Below are 23,351 nucleotides of genomic sequence, written 5' to 3'. Positions count from 1 at the left end.
CCACATCTAACGGCCAACCGTCTTTTAAATAGTTCAACACCCGACTAAGTAATATGTCTTTCGAGGTTTCGTTACGTAATAGCTTATAATCTAACAACATCGCGTCAGAGGCAAAATGTAAATACGTCTGTTCAGGGACCTCGTCGCGCTCCTGAACCCCGTTGTCGCGATGGCTCTGTATCATGCGAGATAAGGCATCCGCGGTATTTTGATCAGTACGAACATATTCAATCGTAAAATCATATGCCGATAATAGTATAGCCCACCGTTGTAATCGACTCGCGGCGGCCGTTGGAACACCACAGTTTAGTCCAAAAATCGTAACCAGTGGTTTGTGATCGGTGCGAAGAACAAAATTACGGCCGTATAAATACTGGTGAAATTTTTTTATGGCAAAGACTATGGCCAGCGCCTCCTTATGCACCTGACTATAATGCTTTGAGCCAGCACCGCTGCAATGCCGTGTCCACTCGCATCACATGTCACCAGTATTTATACGGCCGTAATTTTGTTCTTCGCACCGATCACAAACCACTGGTTACGATTTTTGGACCAAACTGTGGTGTTCCAACGGCCGCCGCGAGTCGATTACAACGGTGGGCTATACTATTATCGGCATATGATTTTACGATTGAATATGTTCGTACTGATCAAAATACCGCTATCCCATCCTCGTCGCCACTGATAAATAAAAGACGTGTTGCTTGGCAAGTATTTATTACGCGACTGCCTACCCACTTATTCCAGATATATAAATATACCCATATATAACACCAACAAAATTACAATCTTCTTGTTACATTGTATTCTCTACCGTTCTCGATGTTTAACCTCGTAAGTCCCGGCGTACTTGTACAAGTACTAATAAAATTGTATTCGAGTTTGAACTCTTATATTTAAACTTAAAATAAAGTTCAAAATTCAAAAGCGCAAAAATTGGCCTGAGTCTTACAAGAAATATACTTACGTTACGAGGAGAAAGAATATACTTAAAAAAGGAAAGCAAAATAAACGGCAACCCGTTACGTATAATTTCCATGTGTGTACATAAATCTTCATAGTCGCCATCTTCAAAGTGCATTTTCCACGTAGGTAATTTCCCTGGCAACATCTATCATCGTTCGCACTGGCATCACCAAGGAAGATGTATGACGTTCGGAACCTACCAGTGCTTAGGGTTCTTTATTATCATTACGGCGCGTTTTTTCTGACAACTGGTTGCCAGTATATTTGGGTTGAATTTCCGGTTGAAATTTAAAATGGCGAAGTTGTCTCGAGAATATTTGTGCCATTCTCAACCAACAGGGTACTTATGTCTATAAGGTGCTATTTCCGTATGGCTTTAATTTGAAATCAACCTTAGCGATAACCGACAATGTGGTAGGTACCTTTTGGTTGAAAACGTCACATTTTTTTATTGGTTGCTCATTGATGTTGTTTAAAATGTACGAATTATAGCTTATTAATTTTATTATGCAGTGAACTAACGTGGAAGTATGCAGTTAATGAAAAAATAATCATAACCCTTAGTTCATTATAAACTCAAAATCGGTTTCCTAAAGGTTTCATTTGAATACTTTAAAGTTACTAAGATTAAGAAGATGACCGTTAAACACGGAAAACTAATTTCAAATTAACAAGTAATTTGCAAGCCTATGAAAATATCCTATAAAGGCTTAGAAGTGAATAAATAAACCATCATAATGACGCTAATAACACTAAGCGATGGGACGTCGTAAACAAATTACCTTTTGAGGTAAAATTCAACATAAATTGCCAGAATATGCCATTAAAATATTCTCTAAAATGGAAAATGGCGCGTTACTTTCTCGTAAATTTCTCTTTTAAATTAATATCGCAGGTATTTTCTGATCTTTTGTAGAACGGTGCAGATAAGATTTATGTGGAAAGATAAGATAAGAGGTACTTACCGAAGTATTCCTTTTGACAGCTTAATTCCGGGCTCTGCAACAATAAAGATGTATTACGTGGCGAAAGGTAGTCGCATTTGTTTGTTCTTTGGGAGCTTAATAGGTAATATATAGACTAAAATTGCGGAATATGTTACGGGAAAAATTAATAAAAGACTTAAAAATATTTTTTTCAAAGAAATATCGGTACATCTCTTGAGCGATTTTAAATTTTTAGTAGGAATATCTTTTGTATCATTACAAAGTTAAATTTCGTAAGAGACAATTAAATAATTCCAATGGTAAGGCAATAATAGGCATATTATGCTAAAATGTAGTTGATCTGACATGCAGTTGGTTCGGTGGGACTGAAACTATGTAGTTTAGATAAAAGTTACATTTTTACTTGCTTAACTTAATACAAACTACTTTTATTCGGCCAAGTCTTCAACGAGCCCGTATCTGAATAGAATAAAGTGGATTCCAGACGTGGTGATCAAATCGACCGATTTGATCAGAAATTAAATAGGCGTCAAATTCCAATTTAATCACCAATTTTAGATTTATGGTGATATTAGAGCCCTCTAAATTGAAAAAATGCCCCAAAACGAAAATACTGGCGTCACAAATTGGTATTCTTGCGTCCGCACTCCATTTTATCGGTGATATCGGTCATAATCGGCGGTTGAATTCGGCGAGCCAAATTGGCTTTTGCATCCGCACGGCCTGATTCGATCGGACAATTTAATCAGATTGGCGAAAATTTTACTCGTCTGGATACGCCTTAACTGCTTACCAACCGCCTCAGTTGAACGGTAGACTAGTATTTTTGATAGCTGTTGTAAAACGTTATAATTTTCCTCTAGGAAACTAGCATATTACGAAAAGGCAAGTTGCCAAGACACGTTAAATATATTTCAGGATGTAGTAGCAGAATGTCCTTTGATATCGCGAAAATAATAAGTATAACTTGGACCTGGACATAAAGTTTGTCAGTTTCTTGGCAGCGTCCGCTTTCAGATAAGTTATTCAGTAGGGTATTTGACTACTAGTCAAATCAGTTTTCTTTTTCGAACTGTCAAAACGATTTGCTAACGGAATTTATATCAAACACTAGCATGTGACGTCACGATCAAATTACCTTACTCTTTATAGTTTTATACGGGTTTTAAAATATAAATTGTGTCTAAAAATAACTGCTGTGTACGTTTCTCTATTAATATTCTGGTGCTTTATTTCTTGCATGGTGTAAAATAATTTATTTTAAATACAGCCAAATACCCTATAAGCTTGTTGGTAAAGAAAGGACGCTGAGCACGAGGAATTTCGTATATTGACCCGCCTCTTGCTATCTCTATCGCACGCGCATAGTTATAGTTTGTCAAAGGACTGTCTCATATCAAACATAGACAGAGATAATCAATATTTGTCTTACACCAGTAGCACTCAAAAGAAAAGGATGTGTATATTTTTTTGTTCTTATTTACTGACAAATTTGGTTTGACCAACTATATATTTTATGCACAATGTCATTGACGTTCAACGGTCACCCAAAACACATTAAAATTTACTAACATTTAGGTAAACTACACTTAACTAAGTTTTGTGAAACTTTTAATATTAATAATGACTGTAGGGAACGCAAAATTAATAATTCAAATTTAATTTAACACAACTTAGTTATTCCGATTGCTTTTGTACCTAAATATTGAAATAACTTGAAGCTATGTAAGCCTATTTTAAATTAATGTAAATATAACTCAGTTATTTCAGTATTCGTTTATTTTACAATTGAAAACCCAAGAGGATACGAGTTCGGATCACCTTTGAGTCTCCTCTCGAATTCTGTAAAGATTGGATTAAAAACTATAAGACAGAGTTCACGAGAAGTTAGGTACTAAGTACATAATCGAACGAGCGAGCGAAGCGAAGCGAAGTTCTTACATTCGACTTGGGACACGCGGCCGGCTAACGGCACGTCCCGGCATTTCGATGTTTTTAAGCTGAACTGTCAGAGGATAGTTTGATACTCAAGAACTTGAGTAAATTTGTCCTAATTTAAATGAAATTAGGTAAACGTGTACTCGAGGGCATTATATTTTAGTCATTAAATTATGAGCAGACTCGATCAAGGGATTATTGAGATTGAAGAGCTTAGAAGGCCAAAAAACTGTTTGTGAGAGGTCTTGCAATTCTGGTCATTTTATTTGCAAAAAACATGGTCGAGTTTAGTATCAAATGAAAGTTCGCGGTTTACACTTTTTTAATATCGTTTTTAAATTTACCATTTTGAAATAATTAGCAAGATTAACATAAAATAAAATAAACATAATATAGGTATTTGACATTTGACAGGAAATATTTCGGCTTAGGCGCAGATACAGTTTATTTTAATTTCTATGGTGCCTTAAATCCAGGGGAGGGACAGTCGTATATAAAGCCCTTTATTCGAAAAAAATAGCGCCATCTATATTACTTAACGCTATACTTTTTTTTAATATGGCTTCACTTTATTTCGTCAAAACGTCTTAGAAGTCTTGTATCCAGGGCACGAAACAAACAAAAAAACATCTGATAGAACAGATTTTTTATAGACGTGACCATCTATAAAAAAATCTGTTCTATCAGATGTTTTTCTGTTCTATCAGAAGCAAATCTTATCAGTAGAGAAAGGCGCGAAATTCAAATTTTCTATGAAACGCGAAACTATCCCTTCGCGCCTACATTTTTCAAACTTGCCGCCTTTTTCTACTGACAAGATCTGCTTGATATCCATCGTTGCCATGGAGGCGATTGTCACAAAAAACAACTTAGTCAAATAAAACTCAAAATATTAAAACACCGTATCTATTGTCTGTACTACGACATAATTCAGATAAATAAAAATACTTACGGTTTTACAATGTTAAATGAAACAAAGTTTTCATACGCCATCATAGTTGCTGAGAACTTTATTACCAGAAAATTCAGAAAAAATCATGGCGGGTAGAATCGCAACCTGCTGCGTGTAATTTTGTTTCGTGGTCAATTGTGTGTTATTCCAGCCGTGTATGATAGGTACCTACTTTATTTACATCAACAGTCAAGTTAAAAGTACCTAATCTGTTTTCGTGTATTAATAAATACCCTCAAGCCTTTTTTCAAAGTCGAAGTTTTTTACGTTCGCAACATACTTAGACGCTATTTATGCCCATCCCCCTCTGATATTGACGTTGATATTTCTGGTTAAGAATTACAGATGGCGCTTCAAATGGATGCAAAGAAGTTCCACGAGAGGGCTCTCTTTGTCCTATATATGAATTACATTATACATACTACTCTTTGTTTAAATGTTTAAATCTATCAGTTAAGGGCTCCACAGACCTTGCAATATTAATCCACGTGATTTTTGATCCATTGCCGCCTATACTGCGACATAAAATAGTAGAAATTAAATAAAATGGAACTCAAAAATGTCCATACTAAATTGTTGCCATGTGTAAGCATTTTACGTCAAAAATGTGACAGTTACGTAGAAAGTGGCGCCCTCATTTATTTTCTACTATTTTATGTCGCACTATACGAGTACCTAAGTAGGCTCAGAGTAAATAACTAATAAGTAGGTGCAACAATGAACAAAGTCAATGGCTCTATATAATTTTTGGTTAACCGCGAGTTCTCAGTTCGGGGCGAACTACCAGTAATAGAGAAATAATTTAATAAAATAAAGAGTTTCAAACTCCACACAACGCGGCTTGTTTGATTGTATTATCGCCATTATGTTTGTGTTTTAGGTTTGTGTGTATGAAAACTTCTTAGTTTTAGAAATATTGGATTTCAATAATCCACGCCGCTTTCACTGGCATAGACCTACAATGAAAACATACTAAAGGCATGTTAGGCGTGTACCTATACATCTTAAGTTCACCATCATCATCATCATCATCATTCTAGCCTTCAGTCGCCCACTGCTGAGCATAGGCCTCTCTTCGTATACGCCACTTATCCCGTTCACCAATATCTAACATTCAGTCCTTTCAAATTTTTTTTAGGGTTCCGTACCCAAAGGGTAAAAAACGGGACCCTATTACTAAGACTCCGCTGTACGTCCGTCCGTCCGTCCGTCTGTCACCAGGCTGTATCTCACGAACCGTGATAGCTAGACAGTTGAAATTTTCACAGATGATGTATTTCTGTTGCCGCTATAACAACAAATACTAAAAACACAATAAAATAAAGATTTAAGTGGGGCTCCCATACAACAAACGTGATTTTTGACCGAAGTTAAGCAACGTCGGGCGGGGTCAGTACTTGGATGGGTGACCGTTTTTTTTGCCGTTTTTTGCATTATGGTACGAAACCCTTCGTGCGCGAGTCCGACTCGCACTTGCCCGGTTTTTTTTAAATGGATTAATTGACGTTTTGAATAACAATACAATACAAATCCCCTTTATTGCACAACCGTAATAAAACATTTACATAGAGACAACTGGCGGTCTTATCGCTAAAGAGCGTTCTCTTTAACAAACGCATTTTAGGTCGGATGATTTAAATAATTAAAGTGACACATATGGCAAACTAATGAAAATAGATAATGAAATGTAAAGTACCTAAGTAAAAGACAAAAATAAATTTAGGTAATAATATAATGTAATAATAGTTCTATCTTTCAAATATTAAAGCAACTAACAAAGGAGTCATTAAATGCAGAGCTGCCGAAGTTTCAATGGAGACGCTTTCAGCAAATTCCACGAATTCTGTAAAAGTTGGATTGACTTCGCGAAAACTAGCTCAAATTATTAACAGGCAGAATCCGTCCGACTATTTTGAGAGTCTTTGTAATAATACCTACTATGGCTACTATAGATGGTCAAGCAAATCTTGTCAGTAGAAAAAGGCGCTAAATTCAAATTTTCTATGAGACGATATCCCTTCGCGCCTACATTTTTCAAATTTGCCGCCTTTTTCTACTGACAAGATCTGCTTGACCAAGTATAATAATGAAATTTTTAGTTTGTGAAATAAATCTGCGCCGTTGTTTACACGTTCTACTTATCTGTCAGTCTAACTAATAAAGGATGACTTACGCTAGAACGGTTCGGGTCCGGGCCGAGGATGTATGTGTAAAATTCTGATATGATAATTGAATTTGCTAGTCCACTTTGAATGAAGATTCTGATAAATGTATGTTTTAGCATTCCCCAAAAATGTTTAACAGTATGATATTATTTGTGAAATATAATATCGGCTCGCCGACAAGCAAGTAATGACGTCACTCGATACAATGAATATTAATAGAGCGGTGAGTCGCGCGTAATAGTTTTGATTAATAGTTATGACTCGAAATAACGAAATAAAAATAACATACTTTCTCGGTGGTACACAGTTAAAAATTGGGCAAAAGAGGCATACCTTGGTGGCATACTTGTTCTTTCCGCCATCGCTTTGGGGATGACTCACGCTAGACCGGGCCGTACCCGGGCCGAGGCGTCCGACATGTCATTTTCTATGACGTCTGATCGGTGATAACATGGTACTTTCCGTAGAAAACGAAGCGCCGGAAGCTCCGACCCGGTCCGGGCCCGGTTTAGCGTGAGTCATTACAACATTTCCATCTTCACCACTTACATAGTAAGGAAGAAGACGGCATCTGTGGTGATACGGATGAGGGGGAGCTCAAATAGCATCCTGAGAATGATAGCAGAGAGGTGGGATTCGGATATTCTCCGCCGATATACCGACCTTCATGTCTTACGACCTAGAAAACAAGTATTTTTATGTTTTTAAGTTTACTAATGTAGTTTTATAATTGTCTTGTAACTAACAATCTATGGATCTGAGGAATCCGAAAATAAATAATTTTTATTTTTGTTTATTTATTATTTATTTATTTAAATGGTTTGGCAGTCTTCAACTGTGCGTATCTCCAGAAACTTCCTGCCTCGCACAGCTAACCTGTTGAATGAACAACTGTCGCTCGCGGTATTTTAAGACCGATACGACTTCCAAACCTTTAAGAAAAAAGCGTACTTCCATCTTAAATGCCGGCAACGCACTTGCAACACAGTAATAAGGTGTAAATGTAAGCAAAGAGAATAGATGGTATGGAGGGGTCCTGTCATTGTAAATTTTGTAGTCACAGTAAATTCACTGCCATCTATCGACACGACTAAAACTCAAAATGAAAACGTATAAACTATCAAAAAAATGAATATAAATGGATAAATGATTTTATTATTTTTATATCATTTTGACCCATGTTCATTCACTGATATCTATGTGTTAAATTTGTTAAATATGAAACAGTGTCGTCACGCCATCTAGCCGAGCATAGGCTAAAGGTGTGTGCGCCATCTATCCGAGAATGACTTTATCTTGATTTCCGAGGCACGTTTTTTCCTTAGACTTTATTCATCTTATACGAAGTTACATATGTCTTTGATGTAAGTTAACATAATATCGCGCCAAAAACTGTTGTCTACAAAACGGTTCCACGTACCTGACGTACCCTCATGACATTATCGTGCACCGTGTGCGTTGCGTGTCCCTGCATAAATTCTATCCGAAAATGTCACGTCGGTAAAAAATGTGTCTAGTTACTCATATCATCAAATGCAGGTACTTGAGACGAGAAAGGACACGCAAATAATATTGCCTAAATAACAGTAAACCGTTATTGAGATGATGGCACATGTTAAATCTTAGAGGATATAACCAACGGAGACGCCATGTCTATAATTTTCGGTACAAAATAGTCTGCCGTTTTTTGCGGGGGAGGGGCACATCAAATGTAAAAGCTCTGGTGATTTGAATGCCGCAGTTCATTGTCTGCATCTAGGAAATAATAACAATAGTAGGTACTATAAAGATATTTCGTGGAAACCATTTACGCCATCAGAGATAACAAAGACAGTACAGCACATGAAAAACAAAAAATCTTGCGGGCATGATGAAATGCCAATTTTAGTAATTAAAAATTGCATAGATATATTAGCTAAGCCACTTGCATGTTTCTTTAACAATTGCTTCGATCGTGTTGTCTTCCCTGACCAACTAAAGGTGGCTAGAGTTCTCCTGGTTTACAAGAAAGGTGTAAAAAGTGACCCGAAAAACTACCGGCCTATAGCGCTTCTGCCAGTGGTCTCAAAAATCTTTGAAAAGCTGATTAAAACGCGACTTTTAAAACACCTCCAGGAGAATGATATAATTAACCCGCGACAATTCGGTTTCCAGAAGAATAAGGGAACAGCAGATGCCGTAGATGCCCTAATCGATGATGTGATCACTAAACTACATGATCGTAAAAGAGTTGTAGGACTATTCCTTGACCTGAGTTCCGCATTTGACACGGTCGACCATGTGATTCTAATGGAAAAGCTTAAATTTTATGGAATCAGGGGTAATGCGTATCATCTTTTAGCTAGCTATCTTCAAAATAGGAACCAATATGTCGAAATAAATAATTTTGAAGTTAGTGGTGAATGTAGAGTTGATATTCCTGTTAAATCAAAGTTAGTTAGAGTAAACAGAGGGGTACCACAGGGCTCCATATTGGGCCCTATACTTTTCCTCCTATTTGCTAATGACCTAGTCAATTATGTGCCTAGTGTCGTGCCGAGCTGCTCCTTGATTGTCTTTGCTGATGACACAAACGCAGTGATATCTGCGAATGGCATGGCCGAGCTCAATAGTATTACCAATAGTGCTATTTCAGCCTTCACCCATTGGTTCACGTCTAATAACTTACGCCTGAATTCAGACAAGACCCAAGCTTTACTATTCAAACTAAACGCCAAGAAAACTGACAAACTTGATGTTACTATGGACCAAGTCAGTTTGAATACTGCTGATCACGTTAAATTTCTAGGAGTTTACATTGACGCTAATCTAAATTGGAAGCGAGAGTTGGAGGCTATAATAAATTCGATCCATTCCGCTTGTTATGCCCTTAGAAGCCTCAGAGATGTGTTAGATCTAGATCAACTGTAAATTGTTTATTATGCCCTAGTAGAGTCAAGATTGCGGTACAGTATAAGGTTTTGGGGAAATAGTTTTTTATATAATATAAACGGAGCCTTGATTGCCCAGAAAAGAGCAATTCGAGCAATGGTACGCATTCCTACTCTGGGTTCATGTAGAGAGTTTTTTCAAAAACTAGGTATTCTCACGGGTCCCAGCTTGTACGTCCTCATTCTTCTTACCCAGTTTGTGAAAGACGTTGCTAAAGTTTGTACGGTTGAAGAACAGGAGTCTCGCCTAGCCACAAGGACAAAAAACATAAAGCACAGTTTCATTCCAAAGCTTCAGGTAGCTAAACATTGTGCAAGATATCAGGCGGTCACTCTATTTAATAAGCTCCCTACTGACCTAAAAGTAATTACGGACTGGTTCTTATTTAAGCGTAAGTTGAAGTCGTTCTTATTGACTAGATGCTCCTATAGTATTGAGGAAATATATGATAGGTCCTAACATAAGGTATTTATAATTGTTATTTAGTATTAGTATTAATGGTTTATTGTTGTTATTTATAAAATGTATTTAATGTGATTTCTGACACAATGATTGTATTGTTTAAGAATAGAATAAATGAAAAATGAAATGTATACGTAACGTAAACATAGCCATGTCAGATAAACGTCAGTCCATACATGTGGTTGACATGTCGTTGACCATTGGCCGCCTTTTTTCGACTGAGGGGAACGCCTGTTAATGACCACTCCGGTGTTAAATTTAATAGGTAACAATTGAAAACTCATTTATTATATAGGTACTAAGGGTCGGTTGCACCACACGGTTTGTTACCGTTTTAGCGTTCGCTAAATTTTGTTGTATGGAAATTTTCATAGTTATCTGCTGCTTGACGTTGATCAGTCTGTTAATTTGTGGTTGGCGCAACTGGTCCTAAGTGTTATAAAATTAATATAAAACAAAAAATAACTACAATCAAAATAATTAAAGCTAAAATATTAAAAATACCTATCAAAATTTTGCGCCCTTGGTAGGGTGCCCATCACGCAGGCAGCGTTCCCGCGCTGAATTGCCTGAGCGAGGGTCACCTGAGGCCTCCCTTAGGCGTTTGCTGAGCGCCTTGTGGAGCCCCCGAGCCCCCCTACCCCACGGACCTAGGTAACAAAATCTAGTTTTTATTAGTCCCTATTATTGAATATTTATTGCTTTGTAAACATCAGTGTAGGTACTACAGGATGCTACAGGTAAATAAGTCCCGGCTCCCACACGATTGTGTATGTGAGCGTATAACCGACTCACCTAATAATGTTAGCCAGGATAGCCAGGAATATTTACTCCGCCCCATAATTACGTTACATAAGACTGACCATTAGGGTTAATACGACATCACCCTGCGAGCCTGGTGCCACAGATTGCTTTACTGCTAGATGGAGCATGTAAGACGATACACGATCACCTCATCACATATTGGCCCTCGCTTTCGCTCATTTTTGCGTCCATGTTTACGATCTACAGTAGACTTGTAAGACACAATTATTAATAAATTTAATTAGAGTTAAAATTATATTGAATGTAACTCAATCATGTAGCTCAAGGTGCACAAGTAGAATGTTTAACAAAAAATAATGTACTTGACAAAACAGTCCAATAACAGGACATTGTAAATTTTATAGCATTTTTGGTGCAGCGGAGTGGTGTTAACGGAATGGGAATAGATAATTCCAACTGAAGTGGTAAACTAAGGTTAATATTAACGTAATTAACACTAATAATCATAAGGGTTGAAATTGTTTATACCAATTCCGTTAACTCCACTCCGCTGCACCGAAAATGCTATAAAACTTACGATGTCTGCTTAGAACATAACATACCTACTATCAATAAGTTATCGTAATCACAATACGTGTGACCATAATATTTGAAAGGTTCGCTCGAGGTCTTTAGATTTCCCTCATTATATCCTGACGTGATTGTAATAAGACCAAATGAGAACTAATTTCCTTTACAATCATTCTTATCAATGCAGTACCTAATTGGAAAAATAAACAAAAGGTTAAAAACAAATATCCCGACGAATACTAGTCACTAGACTTTCCTACTAGTCAAACCAGCTTCTTTTTTAACAGTGTCAAAACGATTTGCTAATATAACGAATATTTTTACATTTCAATTCGATTTATTAAATAGAAATTGTGTTTAAAAATAACTGCTATCTACGTTTTTATAGTAATATCTGGTGCTTTATTTCGTGCACTGTGTGAAATAATTTATTTTAAGTAGAGGAAACATCCCAATTGTGAACCTCCTCTTTTTCAAAGCCGGTAAAAATAGGGCATGTATGTATGGAGTCTGTATGAGGTACTCCACGGCTAGTACTCGCCCGGTAATTTGGTTAAAAGCTGTCCCCCAACGACGATCGCTTAATAACCTGCCATCAAATTACCGCGAGCTATATCGTAGCTGTTATGGTTTTATGCGAGCCTGGTGCTTGAGTTGTTTAGTAGTGTTGCCTGGGCAGGTACAAGCGCCATCAGATATAACGGAGCGCCGAGGTGCTCAAAAATATATGAACACGCACTCTAACGCCTTGACAGTAGAGGTGTGTTCAGACATTTGTGAACACCTTGGCCGCACCGATATATGTATTTGTACACCACGATATATTGCCACCGTTATATAACTTTTTACCTGTTTTATACCTTGGAAGGGCTTTATTTAGAAACGATCAAATCCAAAATATAAAAGAGGAAAAAACAGTATTCTTTCTAAAACGTAGGCCGTACAAAAAAAGGTTAAGGATCTTTCAGTAAGTAAAGGTCTCATTACCCACATTTTTCTTACCACTGTTATACGGATTTCACGCAATTGATATGTTTCCTCTATTTATGATATAAATTTTTCCAACAACATTAAACTACTTGCTAAATCTAATAAAGAAAAAAATTCACACAATATTGCAAAATTGCTAAAATAACATGAAACATACCAAATAGTATTTTAGTTAAAAACCTAAGTGCGAGTAGGACTCGCCTACCGAGGGTTCCGTACTTTTGAGTATTTGTTGTTATATCATCATCAGCGGGCTTAGCAAGGTTGTACGACAAGGTAGTTATCACGCAATAGGTGTGGATAAAACGGCCGTTATCGTCGGTTTTATCATCCATACTATGGTTGCAGACGATATATGGAGTTATCCACATTTGACAGCGGTAGATGATAGAAGACAATTTGCATAACATGGTCGTTGGATAAGATGTGGATAATTTGACAGATTGTCCCATTTTGACAGTTCAACTTAGTTAATTTTAACTACGTGCTTCTTAGATGACGATAAGCCTTGTCGTGAAAGCAAAAGTAGTGAATAATCATATTTTAAGGTATAAATTACAGGTAAATATCAGTTTTTCTATGATTATATTGAGAGTTATTAGTTACAATGTTCCGCTGTATATAATATTGTCAATATTTTCTTCGCAGGGAAGTCAAATTTTATTATTCCTACTCGCGGCTGCTGTTGAAGAAAAATATCGTAAACAGCTTTAAGAAACACTTGCAGCCCATTTAATATGACGGACGAAGAGTTTCGGCATATTTACAGAGTGCGTAAGGAGTGTGCAGTGCATTTACTTATGTGCCGAATTTAACGCCGAGCTTCAAAACGGTGATGGGTTACCTACCAAAACATCTCAAAGGTAAAGCTATAAAATTGCAGTGTTTCTTATAAAGTTAATATGTATTCTATGCATAGACCCTATTATATTTGAAATCATTGATTCTATGTAAAACAGACGTCTTAATGACAATGCTACTAAACTCTTCAATACTAGGTACCGGCCTCATTATTATATGTACTGTCTTACTTATGCTACTAACCTACTAACAGAGGTTACTTAAGCTACTATTTACTTCAACATTCATATCCTAACCTCCAGGGGGAAAATCTACTTGACAAAATTAGATTTACAGTACCGGTCAATAACATATCACCTTTGTGTGTTTTTGTATGAACTTGTAGTAGGTTAGTTTGTAGATTTCATATTTTACTAGTCATTTTATATAAATATGCATGTTTTTCCAGAGATGAGACCTAGCTAGATTGATTTTTCGCCCCCGAAAACCCCCATATAGCAAATTTCATCGAAATCGTTGGAGCCGTTTCCGATATCCCCGAAATATATATACATATAAATAAATAAATATACAAGAATTGCTCGTTTAAAGGTATAAGATATTATGAATACTGAAATACTGTGAACTACAATAAGAGACTCAGCATATTACTAAAAAAGCTCTTTAAAAATAATGAGGTTGACCATACATTAAAACAAAAAACCTCCATGAAAAAATCATTACATAGACCAATTTTTCTCATCACTGGACAAGGAATACTACTAAACTACCTAAAGCTGTGGAAGTCACTCACAAATATAAAAAAAAGTTATACCGTAAAAGCATGGAGGTGATATATTATTGGCCGGTACTGTAATTAGGTACTTATTTGTTTTAGGTTCTAACAGTATACACCACACCAGCAGCACACCTACACCACCAGCAGCAGCAGCAGCTGCTGGTGTGTAACAGTTACACCTGCTAGCTGATGGCAATTAACTACCAACGTGGGACTAGTCAAGATCATGGCTTGTCCATTGGAGCACTACTGACTGGATTGGCCACACTACTGTAAGCCTGAACCTCGAGCAGTTTGTAGATGCTGTAAACAGAAGGTAAGTTCTTTTGAGCACTGAATTAAGTATTAGACATAAAAAACTGTGACTTTCCACAAGGACTGTCTTAGTAACTTTTCCTTTTTTGAATAAGTATGAGTGCGGCTGTATTATGCATTGAGATATGTACCTACCCATTGTTTGATAGTTATGTATGATAAGTAGTTATCTCTGGGATATATAATCTGGGAATGCAATACTTATTAGGTTTAACTAAGGCACCTAGTTCTAATGTGCTGCCTTGTTTAATGGATATTATTCCTGGCGATTGTTTAGTATATATCTTGAGTGAACTAGACTGCACTCATGTGAAAATACTTACTCCATCGCTGCCACATGAACCTACTTTTACTTATTTCCTTCTTTTTCTTCCAGAAAACTTCTCGTGGATCAAGGGAAAAATTAGAGAAGACGCTCCTAAAAACCTTCCTAAGCATGCAAGCATGCACAAAACCGGCTCTTAATAAGCTTAATAAATACATATTTCGCCTATTACTATGTTTTACTATCACACAAATACCTACCTAATTTACCTATATTTCTATACAAGTAGAGACTAGTAAACATTCAAGACGGATAATCTTCACACAGAACACCATTCCCGGGCATGCTTCAATGTAGGTGTCACTTATTCTTATTTTTCATTTTAGCCTTATGCGTACAAAATTTGTAATATTATAGCTTCTAAATGTAAAATCCGACTCATATGCAGTATAGTACAATGAAAGCATAGGTAATAAAAACATTTTAGGCACGTTCTTACTTAAGAGGAAAGGGAGATGGCCGCTTCCGCTTCTCCATACAAACGTAGTCCTCATTTTCCTCTCTGGATATTGACATTATGGAAAATATTTTTACATAATTTAATGTATATTAACCATATAGCTATGCCCCTACGTTCGAATTTTTGATTATTGTAAAAATTAGGAGCGGAAGACAGATTACATACAAATTTTTAAATGCTTCTAACTCTTATAATAATTAAAAATTAAAAAAAAAGAACAAACGTAGGGGCATGGCTGTAGTTGATGTTGATATGATATACAACAAATTGTATCAAAATATTTAATGTTATTATCCAGAGAGAAAAATGTGGACTACGTTTGTATGAAAAGACGCGTCTTAACGACGCGTCTAGTGAGTCTGGCGGTGAAAAGGTCAAATAAGAATATTCCTAAATGCTCTATTATGCTAATAAGTCTACATTAGTGACTATAACTGCGGTCAGACTCAATACGCCAATAACTAATGTTGAATATTAAAAACTATGTTAAATTCCATTTAGGTAGATACAAGAATGACAATTCTCGTCACTTGTGGTGTTGTCAAGTCTTTTTTGTTTACTAAACTCTATAGATAAGTTAACAATTTCGGCTCTGTGCTAGAGAGAATATTATAAATGGGTAAATAAAACAACTATTGCCAATTAATTAAACAAAGTTTATTTACACATTAAATGTAGGTGTACAAACAAATCATTGGCTGCCGTACCCGGTGTGAAAGTGCCCATCATGCCAGCAGCTTTATCGCTGGATTACTATGAAGTATGAACAGCTTTTGTACCAGGAACGTCATATGGCGCCCGGGGCAGGCACCAAATTTGCGCCTCCCTCCCCCCCCCCACTCCGAAACGAAATGGGACCAACCCCTAAGTCGCGAAAAAAAATTTGGCTGTTTCATACATTTTGGCTGGTCCAATTTCTATGGGAGGGTAAACTATTTTTTTCGCGATTTCGAGGTTGGTCCCGTAGCAAAAGTTACTCAGTATAATCCCAAAACCTCCCTGGCAACGGGAATGTAGTTATTTTTTAGCCATCCTGTATAGGAAGCCTCAGTAGTCCACATATCGATGAATGTCGTCGATAGACAACATGTCACAGATATGCAGCAGCAGCTATTGAAGCAGGTTCCGTCAACTACGGCTCATATGCGCCTGCCGGACAAAGGGCTAGCGATCCACTTGCATAATAGGTAGTCTATTGGACAGTCCATAAGATGGTAACTTCGACAGGAGACCCCTAACGTAAGACGCGCTAACACTGGACACAACTCTGAAGCACTTGGCCCGCTCGCCTTATAAAACGAAAGCATAGCAACTCCCGCCGAATATCCCTCTGCTTGATAGAAGTTTCTGGCATAGAGTATTCACACTACGGGATGGTGGGCGGTAGGGCGCTACCGTCGTCTTTCAAGGTCGAGTTCGATGCAAAAAGAGTTCCTAAAAGATCGTCTTTCTCTTTTGCGCTGTGGGCCAGATTACCATCCGCATTTCACACTTCACAGTGGTGGTAAATACGACTGACAAAAGTTTCCCTGCTGCCTTTGGCAAGGCGGAGAGGTAGTCTTTAGCTCATTTTGGCGCCCCCCCTTGGACGGCGCCCGGGGCACGTGCCCCCTCCAACCCCCCCCCCCCAGTTTCGCCACTGAGCGGGGGCCCTTACCATTCTGTCTGATTCGACGGTCTAACTTACGTTGTAAAACGCTTAATGATAATACTAATGAACTGAAAAGGTTGTTTGTTGTTTTATTTGTGGATAGGTATGACACATATATATATTTTTGGAATGGTCTTCTCACTAGCTTTTATTTGATATCCATATTATTGTATTATTGCTATTTCATAACTGCTCATCTATAAGTTTCGTTTCCAATATAAATAGAATGCTTAACGGCGCAGAAAAGATCAACATTCCTCTCAGACCTCCAACAAAAAGGGGCCAAACTGAAAACCAGCGCTGGACGCTAGTCTAGCACATGCTGAGCTTGGTACCCACGGCCAACATGTCTTGCTAAATGTAATTACCTATGTATAGAGTAGACAATAAGTTAGTACTTAACCTAGAATAACTTAGTACATACTTAACATAGAATTTATATGTAGGTATATGGTTTGTATTCCTAATATTTTTTCTACCATCAACTTATCATGTTTTGGCAATGGAGCATTCCATGCAATTGTCTACCGTTTGTCCCGTAGAAATGCAGATTTTCTGGAGATTTGCAGGTATAAGAGTTTCCTTTTCTATGACAAATGGTCAAACATGCACGGAAAATTAATCGCTTGCTTTAAATGGCGAAAAAAAAAGTCGCAACACAGGAAATAAAATGCGTTTGTACGGGACAGCTCGTGGAATGCTCCAATAAAGTGATTTCATTTCATATCATAAACTGATGAGGGCATTCAGAGTGTAGCCTTGAGGTTGCCAAGCCAAGCAACCAAGTCAGGTGTCACGGTCTTCAGGTCCTCAACAGGCCCAGGAGTGGAGGAGGAGTGGAGTGGGCAGCGTTGGAAGATATGCTAAGTGGTCTGCATTCTGCATTCGCAAAGTGGGAAAGCCGTCTATCTCCATTTGTGTGGCTGAATTGCAGCGGCCATGTCCGGTTCTCAGGCGGCACCAGATTTTCCGAGGAAGGTCAAACCCTTTTGGTTTTTTAGTTGGGTCAGATATACAGCAACTCCGAGCTGCCGAAGCTGACCATTCCGCTATCCACCTATCCGAAATATTAAAGCTGCTCAGGCTCCCAGCTGTAGCACAGGGTCGGCGGGCAGTCGGGCGGCAGAATTCCTCGTGGACAGGCATTGTGGGGTTATTCGTGATATTCTCAGCCTCCCTCTTCAACGCCTTGAGTCGTCGGATGTGAGGAGGGGCAATGTGACTCAATGCCGGCAGCCAGTGGCGGTTGTAGATCGGATAGTGCCTGAGATGCATCGCATGGTCTCGTTGAGCTTAACGTCCAATCTATGGGTATGTGCACTTTCAAGCCTCCAATATGTTATGACTGAAACAGAAACAAATTATATTAGATGAGGTCAGGCGCAGGCTAGTACTTACAGCGGTTCATTGGCAAATTATGTGAAATTAATGTCACTTTTAGAAAGCTCTCGTTTTTAAGCCAGGGGGATTTTTTTGTTACAGTTGTCCAAATTATCGACTGAAAATAAATTGAATTTTGTTCTAGTAATTATTTATCCGTTATTAAAGTTGTATTATGTATCAAGTGTAGTTCTGTACCACTTGCGTCATAACATAAAACAAACCAACGAACACCTTATTTATCAAAATGTATCTCAGATATTCTATGCTAGGGTAATATACGACACAAACATACCCACACACATACATAGGCTGCTAAAATCATTCCCATAGTCAGGTATAGGTACAATAGACCACTTTACCAAACACAAAAAAAATATTCCAGCTGCCAGCAGTAAAGAAACCAGCTTCTACTCCCAAGCCCTAACAATATAAATAAGTTTTTGGCAAAAATATAATTTTTGGTACAAGCTTTTATCGCTGACTGTACTTTTCTTTCAACAGGCAACTAATACTCCATGAGTCCATTCTAACAACACCAAGCACAATTAGTTTGCGTTGTTTTATCACAGTGTTCCCATGGCCACCTCATGTCTCCATCATCAGATCAGCTCCATGTCATCATAATATTGCAATTGTCATCCGATTTACATATTGTTATGTATGCAAAATTTCAGCTCAATCGGAAATCGGGAAGTGGGTCAAACTTAGCTGTCAAATGTATATGGCCAGCTTTAGTGCTAACATAACTGTTCCTAGTATTCCTATATTACCTACATGTTATAAGTAAGAATATTGTACGAGTAGGTATTATATTATTTTATAATCTTAGTAGAATAGGTACTAATACAATTTATTTGTATTGAATAAGGCCGGCGCCCCACTGCTGCGCACGCTACATCCACGGCCCACGTTTTAATACAAACCGTGGGCAAGCCCACGAAATTTTGTATAGGAACGTGGGTCGTGTACATAGCGTGCGCAGCAGTGGGGCGCCGGCCTAACTCTTGCAGGGAATTTGTAAGTTACTTGTGGGTATGGCTACTTTATTTATTTAATTTATAAACTTTATTGCACAAAAATACAGAATTACGTAAAAATGGCGAACTTAATGCCAAAAGGCATTATCTATCACCTACTAGTCAACCATAGAAACAAATATGTGACGTTCCACGGCAAAAGGTACCTTATGGCGGCTGGCGCTTACGTCGCATAGCGCCGCAATAATATTGGAGCGGCGTTAATAGTTAATAGCGTAAGCGCCAACCGCCATAAGGTACCTTTACCCGTGGGACGTCACATATAAACACTAAAGGTTGGTGCAAAAACCAATCAAAAAGCAAATGCAGTAGGTATATCTTAGATATACATACTAACATAAACATACATATATGTTATAAAAATAAATGTACTAATATGTATATGGGATGATAGACACTAGACGAGACATTTAGCAGATAAAAAACAAATTTTCTTGGGGCTTGTCTTACAGGTAGAGGGAGTGCATTCCATAGATAGGTTGCCTGAACGGCAAAACAATCATACATAAAACGGTTATGAAGAGGAAGGACTTACAGTTTAAGTGAGCGTGAGTTCACATCCGGAACGGGCATAAAAACTAAATACTTATTAATAATATTTTATCTTTATGTCTTAGATTTATGGCATAAAGTGTGTCTTTTTCTTTTTCAATAAACTTTTATTCTTGCTACAAAACCAGCTTCTAGAATATACAAACAGAGTAAAAAAATATATAAGTTTTTAAAGTGAGGTCTACGGGTTTCAAAGATTTTAATATTTGTTAGAACCCTTAAGTATGCACTTTTTATGCAGTGTGAATAAATGTATGCATAGGTAGTGTTGTAGTGTAACTCTTAACCCATCATTGTTGCCAAATCAACTTCCTGCAATTATAGTAGTGATAGAACAGGTTTTTAACAAACTTTTGTCACTTAGTAGAACATAATAGATAGAATGAGAAGAAATAGATATTAAGTGTCAATAATATTAAAAGGCACCAGAAACTTTTCATGATTTTAGTTTAAGAAAGGTGTACTTACATCTTCAATCCTTTCTTCTAGATCTTAGAACTTGTGTGCACATGCTGCACCATTGCATTTTGTATCTCTGGGTTCCGAGAGGCTCATGAATCTCCCTGTAGGTGTAGGCGAACAGGGGATGCTGAGTTATATATTTGGCTAGCATTTTCTTGTGCGCCGAAGCATCGACTGAAATTAAACATATTCATGACAAAACCAGTTAATGATCAAACGAACTATAACTTATTCTATAAATAAATTAGAGAAACTTACATTTTGGGTGGCATTTCCTTTAGTTTACACAGCAAATCAGTATTTTTCTTCGACTTGGTTTGTATTTTCACTAAATTCACTGAATCATGCGCGTACGCGATGCTTGTCAATGTCAAGTGAATTGTCAGTTGAGAAAACACGATTATCCGTGCATGTTATAATGTAAGTCAATTTGTATAAAGCTGTCACTCATTTAAACATTTTTCAATTTGGAAGTGTAGTAATAAAACTAACTATTCGTTTTCAAACATCGTCCGACACACGTCCGACATTTTAATAAAGCCAGGCATTAAATGGATTTTTCATAAACTCTAGGCATAGACAATCGTGGTCACTTACGAATGATAGTGGATAACTTTATACGATATCGACGTGGTATTCTTATCGTAGCCCGTAACCATGTTCAGCAAAACGATAAAAATACGACTATCGTTAAAAGACGACAGTAGATTCCACGCGCAATATGATATAACCTTGCTAAGCCCGCATATTCATCATGTTGTTATAGCAGCAACAGAAATACTATCACGGTTCATGAGTGACAGACAGACAGACGGACGGACAGTGAGTCTTAGTAATTGTGGCCCGTTTTTACCCTTTGGGTACGGAACCCTAAAAATTTAATTACAATACAAACAAGACTGTTGATATAAACCTCGAGAGATGTTTATCCACCGTTCCCAGCTTATATTTATTGTTAACACTAAATTCAGTACTCTCTAGACATTCCCTCGAGACTTACAATATTCATAATATGCAGTTCCTTACATCCGATACGCTCTGTTTGCGCACTGACAGTGCACAGTGCAACCATAGTAAGCCCGATGCACAAACCTAAGAGGGGTACCAGGTTCACAGAAGCTTTAAAAACAATCTCATATTCATGCTGTATATTCAGTAACATGGTGAATATTTCGCCCCACCTCGCATAATAGACTATGGAAATTGACAATAAAAGGGCTGATTTAGACGATGCGAGAACTCGCATGCGAGTCTCATACCATTGCGGGTTTTGATCGGTCGGTTGAATTGGACGTAACCAACAGTCCGCAATTTAACTAAAATCGCATGCGAGTTCGCGCGCCGTCTAAATCAGCCCTATAACACCGACGCGTTCGTACTAGTAGTTCAGCTGCGGTCAGAAATGGAATGTTACCCTTAGCAGTGTCAAACTGACATATTCGTCAACGTCTGCCTAACTTACTTTCTATAAATTTCGCTCGCACTTTTAAAATACACAAAAGAATAATAATAGCTTTTCACAAATCATAACTAACAGAGATCAAAAAGCCTATTTACTCGCAGTACTAATAAAGCTGAAACAATTGCAAAATTCATAACGTTATTCCGCTTCCGCGTACGTGTTAGCCGCCCTATGAATGCATAAGTTGGGCCATATTCACGAGTGATGGCGAACGTTTGCCTCGTGGGATTAATGGTATCCTAGTTAAAGTATGTCATAGCAAGGCATATAAATCATAGCTAACTGTTGTGTGACAGCATCATGAAATAAACGAATTTGGCAGTTGTCAGTGTCTACATAAATATGCAGCATCATTTAACTTTCGACTAACATGCTTACGAGGCGGCTCATGATAACTAGTATGGACTATGTAGCTACCAGAAACGTTTGATATTGAACGACAAAAACCAGGGTTTCACAAAGTGACACAGCAGACGTACCTTACGAGAAACTCTCGAGAGAATTAAACTTTTTAAATTTAAATTAATGGGATTGCAACTTGTCAAGTAAAGACGTCAACACGTGAGTAGGTAAAGGACGTAAAGGATGACTCACGCTAGACCGTTAGAGGGTCGAGGCGTCCGATATGTCATTTTCTATGACTGCTGATCGGTGATCACGTGGTGCTTTCCGTAGAAAACCAAGCGGCACGGTCTAACGTGAGTCATCCTTAACCCGTTTAAAACAATTTGAATACCCTAATGAGTATAAAATCTCGAAATCACACTTGAATTGGCAATTCAGCACTGCTGTGTGAATATCCTCGTTGGCTGCGAGCCAGGTAAGGCGTATCTCTGATTCGTTAATAGATAAATCGGATACTCGTGGGGGCGTCGGTGCAAGGCTTTAGACGCTGATGCTGCCATTATATCTCTTAGGCGCTCTGGGGGGTTTGTAGTAGCATTTGGAACATATGCCAGTCTGTGGGTAATGTTATAAATTATTCTTAGATAATTTATTCATTTTATTTTATCATTGTTAAAATTAAACCTAAGTACCTACCGTAAAATCAGGTAACTAATATAGTCCTTAAGTAATACAAGGAAAAACGTGCATCGGAAATCAAGAAAAAGTCATTCTCGGATAGATGGCGCACACACCTTTAGCCTATGCTCGGCTAGATGGCGTGACGACACCGTTTCATATTTAACAATTTTAACACATAGATATCAGTGAATGAACATGGGTCAAAATGATATAAAAATAATAAAATCATTTATCCATATATATACATTTTTTTGATAATTTTATACGTTTTCATTTTGAGTTTTAGTCGTGTGTCGAAAGATGGCAGTAAATTTACTGTGACTACAAAATTTACTATGACAGGACCCCTCTATACTATCTATTCTCTTTGGTAATACTTATGGTCCAGTTTTTAACGTTGATTCTTAACGAGT

At 37.5% G+C, this 23,351-nt stretch overlaps 1 protein-coding gene and 1 long non-coding RNA gene across 3 annotated transcripts in view; both read right to left on the bottom strand.

Annotated features, from left to right (window-relative positions):
- The window catches only part of LOC134800060 (uncharacterized protein CG3556), a 225,875-nt gene that overhangs the window by 116,596 nt on the left and 85,928 nt on the right, over window positions 1–23,351 (bottom strand). For both annotated transcript variants that reach the window (XM_063772518.1, XM_063772517.1), the window contains exon 2: window positions 1,932–1,965. The gene's annotated coding sequence lies outside the window, so the exon portion shown is untranslated. The remainder of the gene's footprint in view (window positions 1–1,931; window positions 1,966–23,351) is intronic.
- LOC134799808 (uncharacterized) lies at window positions 17,059–21,156 on the bottom strand. Its single transcript, XR_010145468.1, has 3 exons — window positions 20,709–21,156; window positions 20,457–20,624; window positions 17,059–18,361 (listed from the first exon to the last, which is right to left on the bottom strand). It is a non-coding gene; the product is annotated as an uncharacterized LOC134799808 (long non-coding RNA).

This window comes from Cydia splendana, chromosome 19 (assembly GCF_910591565.1).
Source record: "Cydia splendana chromosome 19, ilCydSple1.2, whole genome shotgun sequence".
Taxonomy (NCBI): domain Eukaryota; kingdom Metazoa; phylum Arthropoda; class Insecta; order Lepidoptera; family Tortricidae; genus Cydia; species Cydia splendana.
Note: the sequence above shows the minus strand (reverse complement) of the source record. Positions and strands in the feature narration are given on the sequence as shown.